The sequence below is a fragment of the Macaca mulatta genome, chromosome 12 (assembly GCF_049350105.2).
Source record: "Macaca mulatta isolate MMU2019108-1 chromosome 12, T2T-MMU8v2.0, whole genome shotgun sequence".
In the NCBI taxonomy this organism is placed as follows: domain Eukaryota; kingdom Metazoa; phylum Chordata; class Mammalia; order Primates; family Cercopithecidae; genus Macaca; species Macaca mulatta.
In genome coordinates this window covers 143,166,602-143,181,634 of record NC_133417.1, presented here as the reverse complement: position 1 = coordinate 143,181,634, position 15,033 = coordinate 143,166,602, and the positions used below count along the sequence as shown (strand labels likewise).

Sequence of the window (15,033 nt, the reverse complement as noted above, 5' to 3'; positions counted from 1 at the left end):
GGTGCCAAGCACATTGGGGTCCACGCAGAGCATCTAGTGGCCCTGGGAATCTGCCCCCACTTATTTGTCAACTTTTTTTTTGTTTTTATTTTTGTTTTTGTTTTTTTGAGACTGAGTCTGGCTCTGTTGCCCAGACTGGAGTGCAGTGGCGTGATCACAGCTCACTGCAACCTCTACCTCCTGGGGTTCAAGCAATTCTTGTGCCTCAGCCTCCCGAGTAGCTGGGATTACAGGTGCCTGCCACCAAGTCCAGCTAATTTTTTGTATTTTTGGTAGAGATGGGGTTTCACTGTGTTGGCCAAGCTGGTCTGGAACTCCTGACCTCGTGATCCGCCCACCTTGGCCTCCCAAAGTGCTGGGATTACAAGCGTGAGCCACCGCGCCCAGCCTGGTATGTTGCATTTTCATTTTTATTCAGTTCAAAATATTTTCTTTTTTTTTTTTTTTTTTTTTTTTTTGAGACGGAGTCTCGCTCTGCCGCCCAGGCTGGAGTGCAGTGGCCGGATCTCAGCTCACTGCAAGCTCCGCCTCCCGGGTTTACGCCATTCTCCTGCCTCAGCCTCCCCAGTAGCTGGGACTACAGGCGCCCGCCACCTCGCCCGGCTAGTTTTTTGTATTTTTTAGTAGAGACGGGGTTTCACCATGTTAGCCAGGATGGTCTCGATCTCCCGACCTCGTGATCCGCCCGTCTCGGCCTCCCAAAGTGCTGGGATTACAGGCTTGAGCCACCGCGCCCGGCCGAATATTTTCTTATTTTATTTTTGATTGACTCATGAATTATTTAGATGTGTGATATCTAGTTTCAAATACTTGGGGATTTTCCAGAGATCTTTCTGTTTCTGGTTTATCATTTGATTCCACTGTGGTCAGAAAACACACTTAGTACAGCTTGCATTCTTCAAAAACATTTTTGAGACTTGCTTTATGAACTGCATTCTAGGACACAGGGGTGTCTAATCTTTTGGCTTCCCTGGGCCACTTTGGAAGAAGGAGAATTGTCTTGGGCCACACATAAAATACACTAACACTAACAATAGCTGATGAACTAAAAAAAAAAAAAAAATGCAATAAACATATTATTATCACTATTACTATTTTTGAGACAGAATCTCACTCTGTCACCCAGGCTGGAGTGCAGTGGCGTGATTTCAGTTCACTGCAACCTCCACCTCCCGGGTTCAAGTGATACTTGTGTCTCAGCCTCCCAAGTAGCTGGGACTACAGGCCCCCACCACCATGCCCAGTTAAGTTTTGTGTTTTTAGCAGAGACAGGGTTTTGCCATGTTGGCCAGGCTGGTCTTGAACTCCTGACCTCAAGTGGTCCACCCACCTTGGCCTCTCAAAGTGTCTCATAATGTTTTAAGAAAGTTTATGAATTTGCATTGGGCTACATTCAAAGCCATCTTGGGCCACATGTGGCCCACAGGCTGCGGATTGGATGAGCTTGGCCCAGAATGTGGTCTACCTCTGTAAATGGGTCCAGATACAAGTTCAGCAATTGCTGTTCTGAAATTCTGCACCTTCTATGTTTGTTTGTTTGTTTGTTTATTGTTTGAGACAGTCTCCCTCTGTTGCCCATGCTGGAGTGCAGTGGCACAATCTTGGCTCACTGCAACCTCTGCTTCCTGGGTTCAAGCAATTCTCTTGCCTCAGCCTCCTGGGTAGCTAGGACTACAGGTGTGTGCCACCACACCTGGCTAATTTTTGTGTTTTTAGAAGAGACGGGGTTTCGCCATGTTGGCCAGGCTGGTCTCGAACTCCTGACCTCAGATGGTCTGCCCACCTCAGCCTCCCAAAGTGCTGAGAGTACACATGAGCCACTGCACCCGGCCAGCACCTTCTACATTTATGGTTCATTGTAAAACAGTCTTGAGCTGTGCCAAGGATGCCTGGGGATGAACTGAACTGTTTGGAATGTATACCTAACCTGTAATTGTGGCACTGCAACTGCAATGCATTGTTGGGGGTGGGCTGTCCCATTACATGACAACTATGACAATCATTGCTTTGGAAGAATCAGGTTTCTCATTTGAGATTCCAGCTGGCTTTGATGTTTCGCTTCTAGAGACCCACCCAGCAGTGTAAAAAAATAAACAAACTCCGAGAAGCTGTGAGTTTTGAATTGCATAGAGCCAAAAGTTCCAGAGAAAATATTTCAAGCTTTGGGTGTGTTTGAGGAACTGAGAAGTCACAGAATAGCTGGAAAAGAGGATGTAGTGTAAAGTAAACTCAGCTGCACAGACATATGGTCTGTTGGTGGAACTGGAGTCTGACCAGATAATGATCATCAGTGAGGTAGTGCTCTGAAGAAGCCTCTCATCCACAGGTGGGGGTCAGGGCTGCTGTGAACAGTTGTGCAGGTGTGCACTGCACAACTCAGGGCCAGTGTTAACATCACACACAATGGCACATGACAAAAGCTCTGGCTAGGTACAGCCCTGTGGCTTTACCATGTTAAATGCCTTTCATCTTTCTGGGCCAGCCACTGTGAATCTGAGTGTCTGTGAGGGCACAAACCCTGCACAGTTCCTCTGCTCCTGGCAGTGTGGCATCCCATAACTCCTCCCCAGGGCCATGCCAGTGCCAGCTCAAAAATCTCCCTGTGGGAGGGTGTGGCAGACAGACCCGAGGGTAGCCTCCAGGTTCATGCCCTGTATAATCCCTTCCTCTTGAGTGTGAATGGGACCTGTGACTTGCTTATAACCAGTAGAATATAGCACAGATGACAGGATGTCACTCCATGACTTAGTTACTATAAATACCTAGACAAGCCTCCATCTTACCAGCACACATTGGAGATTTTCCTTCCTGGCTTAATGAAATAAGACCATGTTATGTTTTAAGTTCACCTAACAAAAAAACCACTAACAAGGACCTGAGGGGGACCTTGAGTCAGCAGGCAGCAAAAGCCAGGGCCCCTTGGTCACATGTCCCACCCATTCAGTCCACTGGGCTGCACTGAGCTTGTGCACCAGCTCAGCCCATAGCTGAGCCGTGTGTGCCTCAGCCTGCCTGTGTTACAGCTCCAACCCATGTTCAGTGTTCCTGAGCTCTTGTCTCATGTCCAGGAAGAATGAGGTTACCCTGACCATCGAAGGGTGAGGAGGGCAGATAATAACTTTATTGAGCGATGGAAAAGTTCTCAGTGGAGAGGGGATGCAAGGGTTGTCCTCCACTCTAAGTTGGGTGGTCTCTCCCTCAGTGTTGCTGGGTCTGAGGCTTTTACAGGCTCAGAGTGGGGAGTGTGTGCTGATTGGTTTGTGAGTATGCAAGAAAGGTTAAAAGAAAGGCACCGCTCAAAGGTGGGCATGACGGTATAAAAAACCAATTAGGGTAGGGTAGGTTTCTGTAAAATAGGTGAAGGGTGGGGATCAATCAGAGGAAAGTGCACCAAAAGGGAAGACAGGTTCTCAATCCAGTCTGCAGATTTGACTTGTAGCTTGGCTTTCAGGTTTTAAACTGTCTTTGTCTTGGAGATAGGGTTTCACTGGGGTTCCGCCCCATCTGCCTAGGCATTTGTCTGCCTTCTGCATCTATCAAGAGGAGGATATGACCCAGCGGACACCTGATGACAGCCTCATGAGACCCTGCCGTCTCGGAGGACATAGCTGGACTATGCTGGGACTTTTCACCAGCCAGGAAATATATTACCCAGCAGTAGAAATGAATGCAGAGGGTCTTGAGAAATCAGTCCAGTTGGAAGCAGAAAATAGGGGACTTGTCTTCAGATGGTGAACATGCAATTTGTACTTCAATTCTGTGTTTATTTGGGGTGGCTTGGGGGTGCTGGTGGAAATTACAGTAGGCAAAGTCCCTGTGGGCCACCCCAGGACCCCGCAACTAGCTCAGCAGCCTGGAGGAGTGGGAGGCAGGGCTGGGCCCTGGCCTGGGGAAGGAAGGGGATATTTGCTTGGAAAATTCTAGTACAATCAATTGGAAAGAAAGGGTTGCCATTTTAACTTTCTGACATAGTTTGGTTAGGTTAGACTTTAAAAATCATTATGTGGCCGGGCATGGTGGTTCATGCCTATAATCCCAACACTTTTGGGAGGCCAAGGTGGGTGGGTCACTTGAGGCCAGGAGCTCGAGACCAGCCTGGCCAACATGGCAAAACCCTATCTTTACTAAAAAATACAAAAATTAGGTGGGCGTGGTGGTGTGAGCCTGTAATTCCAGCTACTCAGAAGGCTGAGGCACGAGAATCACTTGAACCCAGGAGGCAGACGTTGCAGTGAACTGAGATTGTGCCAGTGTACTCCAGCCTGGGTGATAGAATGAGACTGTCTCAAAAAAGAAAAGAAAAAGTATAATGTAATGCATGTAATGTTACATGATACACAAAGTAAAACTTCAATACTTAAGAGGGTACACAAATTTCCTTCCTAACCAGTACCCCAGTAACTTTCCTCTGAGTCAACCAGTATTGTTTCTGGTTTGACCTGCTAGAAAATTTCAGTGGACAAATTCAATTATTTTTATGTTCCTTTCACCTAACAGAATTTTGCAGGGTTAATTCCACATCAGTATTTACAGATCTGCACTGTTCTTGTTAGTGGCTACGTGATTGTCTTTTGTACTGGTGGACGCATGGTTCCCTGCCTCGCCTGCCCCAGCAAAACATTCAAATGATCTTCCAGAACAAGCCTCGGTTCAAGGTCAAGATGGTCTCAATTCATGCACAGCTGAAGCTATTGACCCTCACTTTCTGTGGTGACAAAGCCAAGTCCCTGTCAATCACACCCAAGAACCTGGAAGGCTCCTGCTGAAACCCGCCCAATTGTCCCATAGAACTGATGTTTATAGGCCAGGTGCAATGGCTCACACCTGTAATCCCAGTACTTTGGGAGGCTGAGGTGGGCTTGAGGCCAGGAGTTTGAGAACAGCCTGGCCAACTTGGTAAAACTCCGTTTCTACTAAAAGTGCAAAAAACTAAAAAAAAAAATTAGCCAGGTGTGGTGGTGCCTGCCTGTAATCTCAGCTACTTGGGAGACTGAGGCATGAGAATCACTTGAACCCAGGTTGCAGCGAGCCAAGATGGTGTCACTGCACCCCAGCCTGGTCAACAGAGTGAAACTCTGTCTCAAAACAAAACAAAACAAAACAAGACTGATGTTTATAGTTTATTTTGAGTAAACATAGAAATTGCCCCTCCCAGTTGTGAAATTTGAGAAAGTTATGTTTGTCTTTTCTGAGCTCCTTTCTCAGGAGACCAACCAGCTGGCCTCCCAGATAGTATCAAGAAGCTGAAACTCATCAGTCACTGCATTTGGACAATGAGAAGCCAAACCCCTCACCTCTGATGATTGCCTAACTGGCCACCTGCTCCCTGTTAACCGACTCCTCTTCCTTACCCCTCCCTAATTCCTGCTTTCCTGCATGTGGTTACGTTTCTGCTATATCATCCCCTAATTGTAGTCAGTCAGGAAGGATTTGAGACATATTCCCATCTCCTTGGCTGCAGCATCCAATTAAAGCCTTCTTCCTTGGCAATAATAGTGGTTTCAGGGATTGGCGTGGCAAGCACTAGAACCTAGGCCAAATTCCTATTGTTTCGGTAACACTGCCAGCCATGCCAAAGTTCCAGTTTGCCCAAGAAGACTTGTAGGAGCAGCTTTGAGGGTTTGTAACCCTCAAAGTGGATCTCCCAAAGCACAGAAAGAGGCTGCCCCAAAGCTAGTTCTCTGCTTCCTGGAGAGAGATCCACTGCTACTTGCAAAAGATGGACTGCCCTGCCCTTCCCGCCTATTTCCCCTAGCCCCCATCCAGCCCCTTTCCTGTTCCAGCCCCCAGCGGGATCAGGTGTGGGGTACACACCTGTAACCATGGAGTACCCTGAGGAGAGCCAGAGGTATCAATGGCTTTGGTCCTCATGCCGTGGGTTTCCACTTAGAGACGGGTACCATCATTTAGCTCTGGGGGTTTGGGGTCCTGGTGTTCCTCCTGATCCCTCCTAGGAAGAGTACAGGGTGCTCATAGGTTGCCATAGGCTGAGCCAGGTTGTCATAGGCTGAGCTCTGGTGCAGCTCCAGGGATCAGGACCCATCATCTTCCTGGTGCCACCTGCCCATTCTAGAACAAAGAATCCATCAGGTATTGATCAGGGTTTCAGCAGCCAGGAGGCTGGACAGCTCCACGTGAACTCCTACCCAGCGTGTTTGGCCTTCTCAAGAAAGAGGGTTACTTTTGCGAGAAAGTACTTGATCAGTTTTCTCCAGTGCTTCTCTGGAACCTTTGATATTCAAAGCACTGTCTTTTGAACCACCTCCACAATCATCTGTGTTGCGTTTGAATTTCAGTGTTGGGTATTTTCATTCTACAACCTATAGGGACACTGACTCACCAAACTGATGGAACAGGGACAGCCACTGTTTTTATCTTTTTAAAATAAGGTTTTATTTTAGAACAGCTTGGGATTTACGGAACAGCTGCAAATAGAGTACAGAGAGCTGCCATATATGCCACACTGTCAACCCTATCACTAACAGTTTATGTGAATAAGGTACATTTGTTACTATTAATAAACCAATATTCGAATGCATTATTGTTAACTAAAGCTTATATTTTATTCCTACTTCCTTAGTTTTTTCTTAATATTCTTTCTATATTCAGGAGCCCATCCAGGATACCACATGACATTCAGTTGTCATGTTTCCTTGGGTTCCTCTTGGCTGCAACAGTTTTTCAGACTTCTTTTGTTTTTATTATCTTGACAGTTTTGAGGATTGCTGGTATATATATGTATATATATACACATACATATATACATATACGTAATTTTGAGACAGGGTCTCACTTTCTCACCCAGGCTAGAGTGCAGTGGAGTAATCTTGGCTAACTGCAACCTCCGCCTCCAGGGCTCAGGTGATCCACCTCAGCCTCCCGAGTAGCTAAGACGACAAGCACACACCACCACACCCAGTTAATTTTTGTGTTTTTTGTAGATATAGGGTTTCACCATGTTGCCCAGGCTGGTCTCAAACTCCTGAGCTCAAGCTATCTGCCCGCCTCGGCCTCCCAAAGAGCTGGGATTACAGGCGTGAGCCATCGCACCTGGCCTTTTTACTTTCTTTCTCTTTCCCCCTCAGCAGCTACACAGAAATACTCTCTTAATGGAGTCATTTGATGCAAAAAAGTTTTAAGTTTTGATGAAGTCCAATTTATCTATTTGTTCCTTTTGTTGCTTGTGCTTGTGGTTTCATACTTAAGAAACCATTGCCTGACCCAAGGTCACGAAGATTTACACCTATGTTTCCTTCTAAGAGTTTTAAATTTACATCTAAGCCTTTGACCCATTTCGATTTAATTTTCACATATGGTGTGAGGTAGAATATACATTCTTGACCAGGCGAGGTGGCTCATGCTTATAATCCCAGCACTTTGGGAGGCCGAGGTGTATGGATCACTTGAGTCCAGGAGTTTGAGACCAACCTGGCCAACATGGTGAAATCCCGTCTCTACTAAAAATACAAAAAAATTAACCAGGAGTGGTGGCAGGCACCTGTAATCCCAGCTACTCGGGAGGCTGAGGCAGGAGAATTGCTTGAACTTGGGAGGCGGAGGTTGCAGTGAGCTGAGATCACACTATTGCAATCCAGCCTGAGCAACAATCCAGCCTGAGCAACAAGGCCAGGCATGGTGGCTCACACGTGCAATGCCAGCACTTTGGGAGGCCAAAGCAAGAGGATCACTTGAGGCCAACAGTTTGAGGCCAGTCTGGGCAACACAGTGAGACTCTGTCTCCACAAAAAAAAAAAAAAAAAAAAATTAGCCAAGCGTGGTGGTGTGTGTCTGTAGTTCCAGCTACTCAGGAGGCTCAGGCAGGAGAATCGCTTGACCCTAGGAGTTCAGAGTTACAGTGAGGTATAATCTCGCCACCATCCAGCCTGGTTGACAGAGTGAGACCCCATCTCTTAAAAAGAGAAAACTTGAATATACCAATAGCTATAGGAGAGATTGAAAAGGAAATCCATTTCAAATAGGCACTATGTAGATAGATAGTTTAATGAACCTGTTTTCTCAAGTTCTGAGAGTTAGATAATTTTATTCTATAATTTAAGCTTTTGATAAAAATAAAATATTCTCATTAGAAAATCTCCCATCAATACTGAAGCACATGGCCAGTCACAGCCTATAGTCCCAGCACTCTGGGAGGCTGAAGCAGGAGGATTGCTTAAGGCCAGGAGTTTGAGATCAGCCTGGGCAACACAGCAAGATCCCATCTCTATAATTTTTTTTTTTTTTTTTGAGACAGCGTCTTGTTCTGTCGCCCAGGCTGGAGTGCAGTGGCATGATCTTGGCTCACTGCAACCTCTGCCTCCCTGGTTCAAGTGATTCGCATGCCTCAGCCTCCCAAGTAGCTGGGATTACAGACGTGTGCCACCATGCCCAGGTCATTTTTTGTATTTTTAGTAGAGATGGGGTTTCATATATTGGCCAGGGTACGCTCTAACTCTTGACCTCAGGTGATCCACCCATCTTGGCCTCCCAAAGTGCTGAGATTACAGGCATGAGCCACAGCTCCTGGCCTCTGTGAGAATCTTAAGATGATTGTCATAATGGATTTTATCACTCTCTTTTTAATTTAATTTAATTTTATTTTGAGACAGGGCTTCAATCTGTTGCTCAGGCTGGAGTGCAGTAGCGGGATCTCAGCTTACTGCAAACTCCGTCTCCCAGGCTCAGGTGATCCTCCCACTTCGACCTCCAGCATAGCTGGGACTATAGGCGAGTGCCACCATGCCCGGCTATTGTTTTTAGAGATGGGGTTTTGCCATGTTGCCCAGGCTGGTCTTGAACTCCTGACTTCAAGTGATCTGCCTGTCTTGGCCTCCCAAAGTGCTGGGATTACAGGCATGAGTTATTGGCTGGATTTATCACTCTTTACACATTTTGCTAACATTATATACAAAGAATGGTATCTCCTTTTAATTTGCATTTTTCTGATCATCTTTTTATATATTTAGCAAGCATTTCTGTTTTCCTTCTCTGCATTTCTAATGCTCTGTAAACCATTCCAGGGCATAGAATAAGATGGACATTTTCCAATTCATTTTACAAAATCACAGAAACCTGATAGCTCACAAAATCCTGATCAAAAGAGACTCCTTCCCTGCAGAATAACTACAGACTGGCTTATGAATGTACATGTGAAAACACTCAGGAAAACAGAGGCCTTTTGCGCCTGAACTTGTGGGGGCAGAATGCTATTGTGAAGAGCGTCGTAACTTATACATGGGCCACAGGCCTGCACAGTAATTCGCCAAAGAAGACTTCCTATGGCCCACACCCCTGGGGAAAACATTGGCCTTGATGTGTGTAATGAAAACTGCAGTTGAGAGCATCTTTTCCTGATCCAGTTGATAAAGTTAATACCCTGTTCTGGCCAAAGTGTGAGTAAGTAGAAACTTGAATCAATGCTGGTGTGTCGGGAAGACGCAAACATGCGTGAAGGATCTGGCAACAGCTACACAGAGCCTAGGGATCTCCTTGACCCAAATATTCTATTTCTAAACATTCGTATTATGGAAGTGCACATCAGGGCATTATTTATAAATAGCAATAAACAAAACAGGCTGGGCATGGTGGCTCACACCTGTAATTCCAGCACTTTGGGAGGCCAAGGTGGGTGGATCAATTGAGGTCAGGAGTTGGAGACCAGCCTCGCCAAGAAGGCGAAACCCCGTCTCTACTAAAAATACGAAAGTTAGCTGGGCATGGTGGCAGGCGCCTGTAATCCCAGCTACTTGGGAGGCTGAGGCAGGAGAATTGTATGAACCCGGGAGGCAGCGGTTGCAGTGAGCTGAGATAGTGCCACTGCACTCCAGCCAGGGTGATAGAGTGAGACTCTGTCTCAAAAAAAAAAAAAAAATTAATAAAAATATAAACAAAACAGATGAACCCCCTGCCCTTCAGAGCTTATAAAAACTGTGTAGTCATTTTCCAAAAAAGTAGTAATTTTTAAATTGATAAAGCCATTTACAAAAGAGTATGAGGCCATTTTAATTAAGTAATTTTTTTTTTTTTTGAGACAGAGTCTCCCTCTGTTGCCCAGGCTGCAGTGCAGTGTCACAATCTTGGCTCACTGCAAATTCTGCCTCCTGGGTTCCAGCGATTCTCTCACCTCAGCCTCCTGAGTAGCTGGGACTACAGGCGTGCACCACCACACCCGGCTAATTTTTGTATTTTTAGTAGAGACAGGGTTTCACCATGTAGCCACTGCACCCAGTAAGCCTTTTTTTTTTTTTTTTTTTAATACAAGCATCTATCTATCATCTATGTACTTAAGTATAAATTAATGCCAAAATGTATGTTAAATATTATCTGAATGGTTGGAATTAAGGCTGTTTGTTTTGTTTACCTGTATTTTCTTTTTATTCTTTATTCCTTCTTTATTATTATTATTTTTCTGAGACTGAGTTTTGCTCTGTCTGCACTGGAATGCAGTGTCATGATCTTGGTTCACTGCAACCTCAGCTTCCAGGTTTCAAGCGATTCTCCTGCCTCAGCCTCCCGAGTAGCTGGGATTACAGGCTACATGGCGCATGCCACCATGCCCAGGTAATTTTTGTATTTTTAGTAGATACGGGGTTTCATCATGTTGGCCAGTCTGGTCTCTATCTCCTGACCTCGTGATCTGCCTGCCTTGGCCTCCCAAAGTGCTGGGATTACAGGTGTGAGCCACTGCGCCGGCCTTGTTTACCTATATTTTCTACAATGTACTTCTATAATAAAACAAGGTGACAAGACATGGGGGGGAATTGGTAACAAGCTTCATGTCTAACAATAGAGGATTGGCTGATGAAGTGTATGTCGCATTTATTTACAATTAATGACACCAATGAATAGTTTTCTTCAGTACCACGTGCTAGGTATTAGATATTCTTTGGCTGTTCTAGGCTGTACATGTGACTATGCTTTTTGTTTAAAAAAAAAAGAAAAGAAAAAAGGAAAGGGGAAAAAAAGGAGAGGAGAGAAAAGGAAAAGAAAAGAAAATTTAAAGAAAAGAAAAGAAAATTTAAAAAAAAGAAAAGAAGGCCGGGCGCGGTGGCTCAAGCCTGTAATCCCAGCACTTTGGGAGGCCGAGACGGGCGGATCACGAGGTCAGGAGATCGAGACCATCCTGGCTAACACAGTGAAACCCCGTCTCTACTAAAAAATGCAAAAAAAAACTAGCCGGGCGGGTTGAAGGGTGCCTGTAGTCCCAGCTACTCGGGAGGCTGAGGCAGGAGAATGGCGTAAACCCGGGAGGCGGAGCTTGCAGTGAGCTGAGATCCGGGCACTGCACCCCAGCCTGGGCGACAGAGCAAGACTCCGTCTCAAAAAAAAAAAAAAAGTAAAGAAAAACAAAAGATAGAAAGAAACAAAGGGTGGGGAGTAAGAGCAGGAGAACTCAGGGTGTCCTGGGCCTGGCTGCCGCCTCGCTCCACACGGGGCCCTTGTGGAGCCCCTGGCTCGCGCGCGCCCCTAGCGGGCGTCCGGCGTCCTGCGGGCCGTGCAGTCCTGTGTCCATGCTTTGCACAACCCCAGGCCCACAGGGCAAGCTGCGCCCGTTTTCTTTCCAGAGTCCCCTGCCCTCCAGCGAGCTGAGTTGAGCCCCAGCTGGACTCCAAGTCGAACCTCCACAGCCAGGTGTCCGCCAGATGTCTTCCAAGGCCAGCAAGGGAACTGCCTGGGCACGCGTCAGTCTGGCCTGTTTCCTGATCCAGAAAATTATTTTCAGCTGCGCGTGACCTTCCACGGGGCCAGGACTGGAAAACTAGACAGCGGTGATCTTTTTAAGACCGTGGAATCTATGAACTAGGTAAGTCCCCTCCAAACCCGTCAACAGGAATTTACTGCTTATTGGTACCAGTTTGGGAAATCATTGCTTTTTAATTAAAAATCGGGGGGCTGGGAGGAAAGGAGGGTCCCCTGGCAGCCTTGGGTGGGCTGTAGGGCTGCAGAAGCGTGACAGCAGGGGCAGTGGGGCTGCCCGTGGGGCCAGCTTGTGGTGGGCTGGGGACTGAGCTGTGCCTGGAGACACACAGATTCCTCCCTGGGCTGGGTGGCCTTATGGTCCCAGCGTTTTCCCACAACTTGTCCTGGCTGTGGGGCTGAGCTTGCCAGCCTTCCTGGGGGAACAGGGGGCCAGGGCGGGACTCCATCCCCAGGAAGCACAGGTGAGGCTTACGAAACAGGTGCAGGACTTGCAGACACAGCTCCCCTTTCTGCACACCCTGCTGAGAGGCAGAACGGAGGAAACAGGAGGTGCCCCAGTTTCTTCTCCCGGGTAAGACTTAGACCTGTCCTTGAACCTGATGGGCCAGAGAGAGTGCCGAGGAGAACCAGAGCATCCCGTGGGGTTCCCTGGGCTGGGCTCCGTCAGGAGGGTTTCCCAGGAGATTGGCCGTGACAGCTGCTGTGTTGGGCACTCCTCCAGGGCAGGGGTGGCCCCGGGAGAGCTTGGGCAGGAGGGGGCATGAGTCACGCAGAGGGTGGCCCACTAGGTTGATGGTACCCGGAGTTGCAAACACTCAGTTGTGAGCCACCCAAGTGTACACATGGCTGGAGGCACACAGCCTCCCTTGTCCTCCCCTCCTCGAATCCCGGTTCCTGATGGTTCTGCTCTCTCCTGTGCCAAGGAGGGCCGCACAGACTCGTTAGCGAACCGGGGGTCCTGGAGTCGGAGAGCTGGCTTCCAATCCTGGCTCTAGTACCTGCGCTCAGGGACACTGGGCACATGTTGTCACCTGCCTGTGCCTCAATCACCTTAACTGCAAAGTGGACATAACCTCCAGGCTGATGAAGACTAGGAGAGCAGAGGTCAGGGACAGGCCCCTTCAGAGGGGCTCAGTGCCTTTCTGTTCCTCCATTGCTTTCTCCCGGGCTGGCCTGCTGTGTGAGGCTGGCCGGCAGACATCTGTCTCTCTCAATGTAAAAAAAATTTTAGTAGGGAGAGGATCTCACTGTGTTGCCCAGGCTGATCTCAAACTCCTGGCCTCAAGCGATCCTCCCACCTTGACCTCCCAAAGTGCTGGGATTGCAGGGGTGGCATCTCTTGGCCTCAGGAAGCAGGCCCAGGCTGCACTCCTGCCCTCCTTCCCCACCTCCTGCTGCAGGTTGATTTGTCGGTCCTGCCCTCTCTCCCCGCCCCCGCCATCCCCCATGGGGAACATGGGCATCAGTGAAGAGGAGAGTTGCCCATTTTTCAGAAGTGGGATGACAAGCCTCTGCTGCCTTTCACCAGTGCCCGTGAATGCACCTGCTTGGGAATCCTCTTTGGAATCTCCCTGAGGTCTTGCTGCCCCTCCCCGTGGCTCCCTCATTAAACCACATTTTCCCACAATGAGAATGTGCCATGATGTGCATTGATGCAAAACAGGTCTTTATTCAATCTTGTGATGTTTCTGTAGCCAAGGCCTTACTGCAGTGCTGTTTTCCATGCCTTTTCACGTGAATTACAACACTTTAATTCCATCCCACCTGAAATTGACTGTGTTGGGTCAGGTAGAAAACCCCACTGCTGTGGGTGACACTTTTATGGTTGCGGAGGTGGCTCTTGTCCTGGGCTAAGTTGTGTACCTGCCTCAGAATGTGACTTCACATCTTAAAGTCCTAACCTGCAGTACCTCAGAGTGTGACTGGGTTTGGACCCAGGGTCTTTACAGAGGTGACTAATGTTAAATGAGGCCACTGGGTGGGCCCTAACCCAATGTGACTGTGCCCTTATAAGGAGAGAAGGTTAGGGCCAGTTGTGATGGCTCACACCTGTAATCCCAGCACTTTGGGAGGCCAAGATGGGTGGATCACCTGTGGTCAAGAGTTCGAGACCAGCCTGGCCAACATGGTGAAACCCCGTCTCTACTAAAAATACAAAAATTAGCCAGGCGTGGTGGCACACGGCTGTAATTCCAGCTACTTGGGAGGCTGAGGTGGGAGAATTGCTTGAACCCGGGAGGTGGGGGCTGCAGCAAGCAGAGGTTGCACCACTGCACTCCAGCCTAGGTGACCGGGTGAGACCCCGTCTCAAAAGAAAAAAAAAGAGAGAGATTAGGATGCAGGCACAGAAGGACGACCATGTGAGGCAGGGAGGAAATGACAAGCCGAGCAGAGAGGCATCAGAAGAAACCAACCCTGCCGACCCCTTGATCTCAGCCTTCCAGCCTCCACAGCTGCAAGAAACGCACTTCTGTTGTTTAAGTCCCTAGTCTTACAGCAGCAGCTTGAGCAGACCCTGACTGCACTGCTGTATCCTCAGCCGAGCCCTGGGAGGAGGAGAGAATCCCCGAACTTGATCGTTTCCTATCATTATGATCACCGATTATTCTCTCTTTGACTCACCCGCACCTTCTGTGCAGAAGGGCTGGGAACGCCGAGAGACAGGAGCATTTACCCACGTATGTTCATGCGCACCTGCAGCCACAGCTCCCAGCCCTTCTGTGAAAGTGAATCACTATGGCCCCGGTTAGCAGCGTTTGTGATGTGCCCGGCACGTGGCCAAGGGCTGTCTTCATTGTGAGTCCCTGAAGTGTCCATGGCCAGCCCTCTGCAGGCAATGACACTGAAGCCCAGAGGGTTGAGGAGCTTGCCTCGCCTTTCCCTCCCTCCCTCTCTCCCCTCCCCTCCCTCCCCCCTCCCCTCCCTCCCCCCTCCCTTCCCCTCCCTCCCTCCTTCCCTCCCTCCCTCCCTCCCTCCCTCCTTCCTTCCTTCCTTCCTTCTTTCCGTCTGTCTCATTCTGTCACCCAGGCTGGAGTGCAGTGGTGTGATCATGGCTTTACTGCCTCCCCAGCTCAAGCGATCCCCCCCCGCCTCCTGAGTAGCTGGGACTTCAGGCACATGCCACCACACCCAGCTAAATTTTACATTTTTTTTGTAGAGATGGGGTCTCACTATGTTGCCTAGGCTGGTCTCAAACTCCTGGGCTCAAGTGATCCTCCAGCCTCAGTCTCAGCCTCCCAAAGTGCTGGGATGACAGGTGTGAGCCACTGCACCCGGCCTGCCTCACCATTTTTAATTGGCACAGCCAGCATTTTGTTTGAACTCAGACAGCTTGGT

At 48.4% G+C, this 15,033-nt stretch overlaps 1 long non-coding RNA gene across 1 annotated transcript; it reads left to right on the top strand.

The window, feature by feature from the left end:
• The first annotated feature begins 11,509 nt into the window (after positions 1–11,509).
• On the top strand, positions 11,510–13,237 carry LOC114671456 (uncharacterized). Its single transcript, XR_013402256.1, has 4 exons — positions 11,510–11,628; positions 11,720–11,800; positions 12,177–12,268; positions 13,098–13,237. It is a non-coding gene; the product is annotated as an uncharacterized LOC114671456 (long non-coding RNA).
• Positions 13,238–15,033: the final 1,796 nt, after the last annotated feature.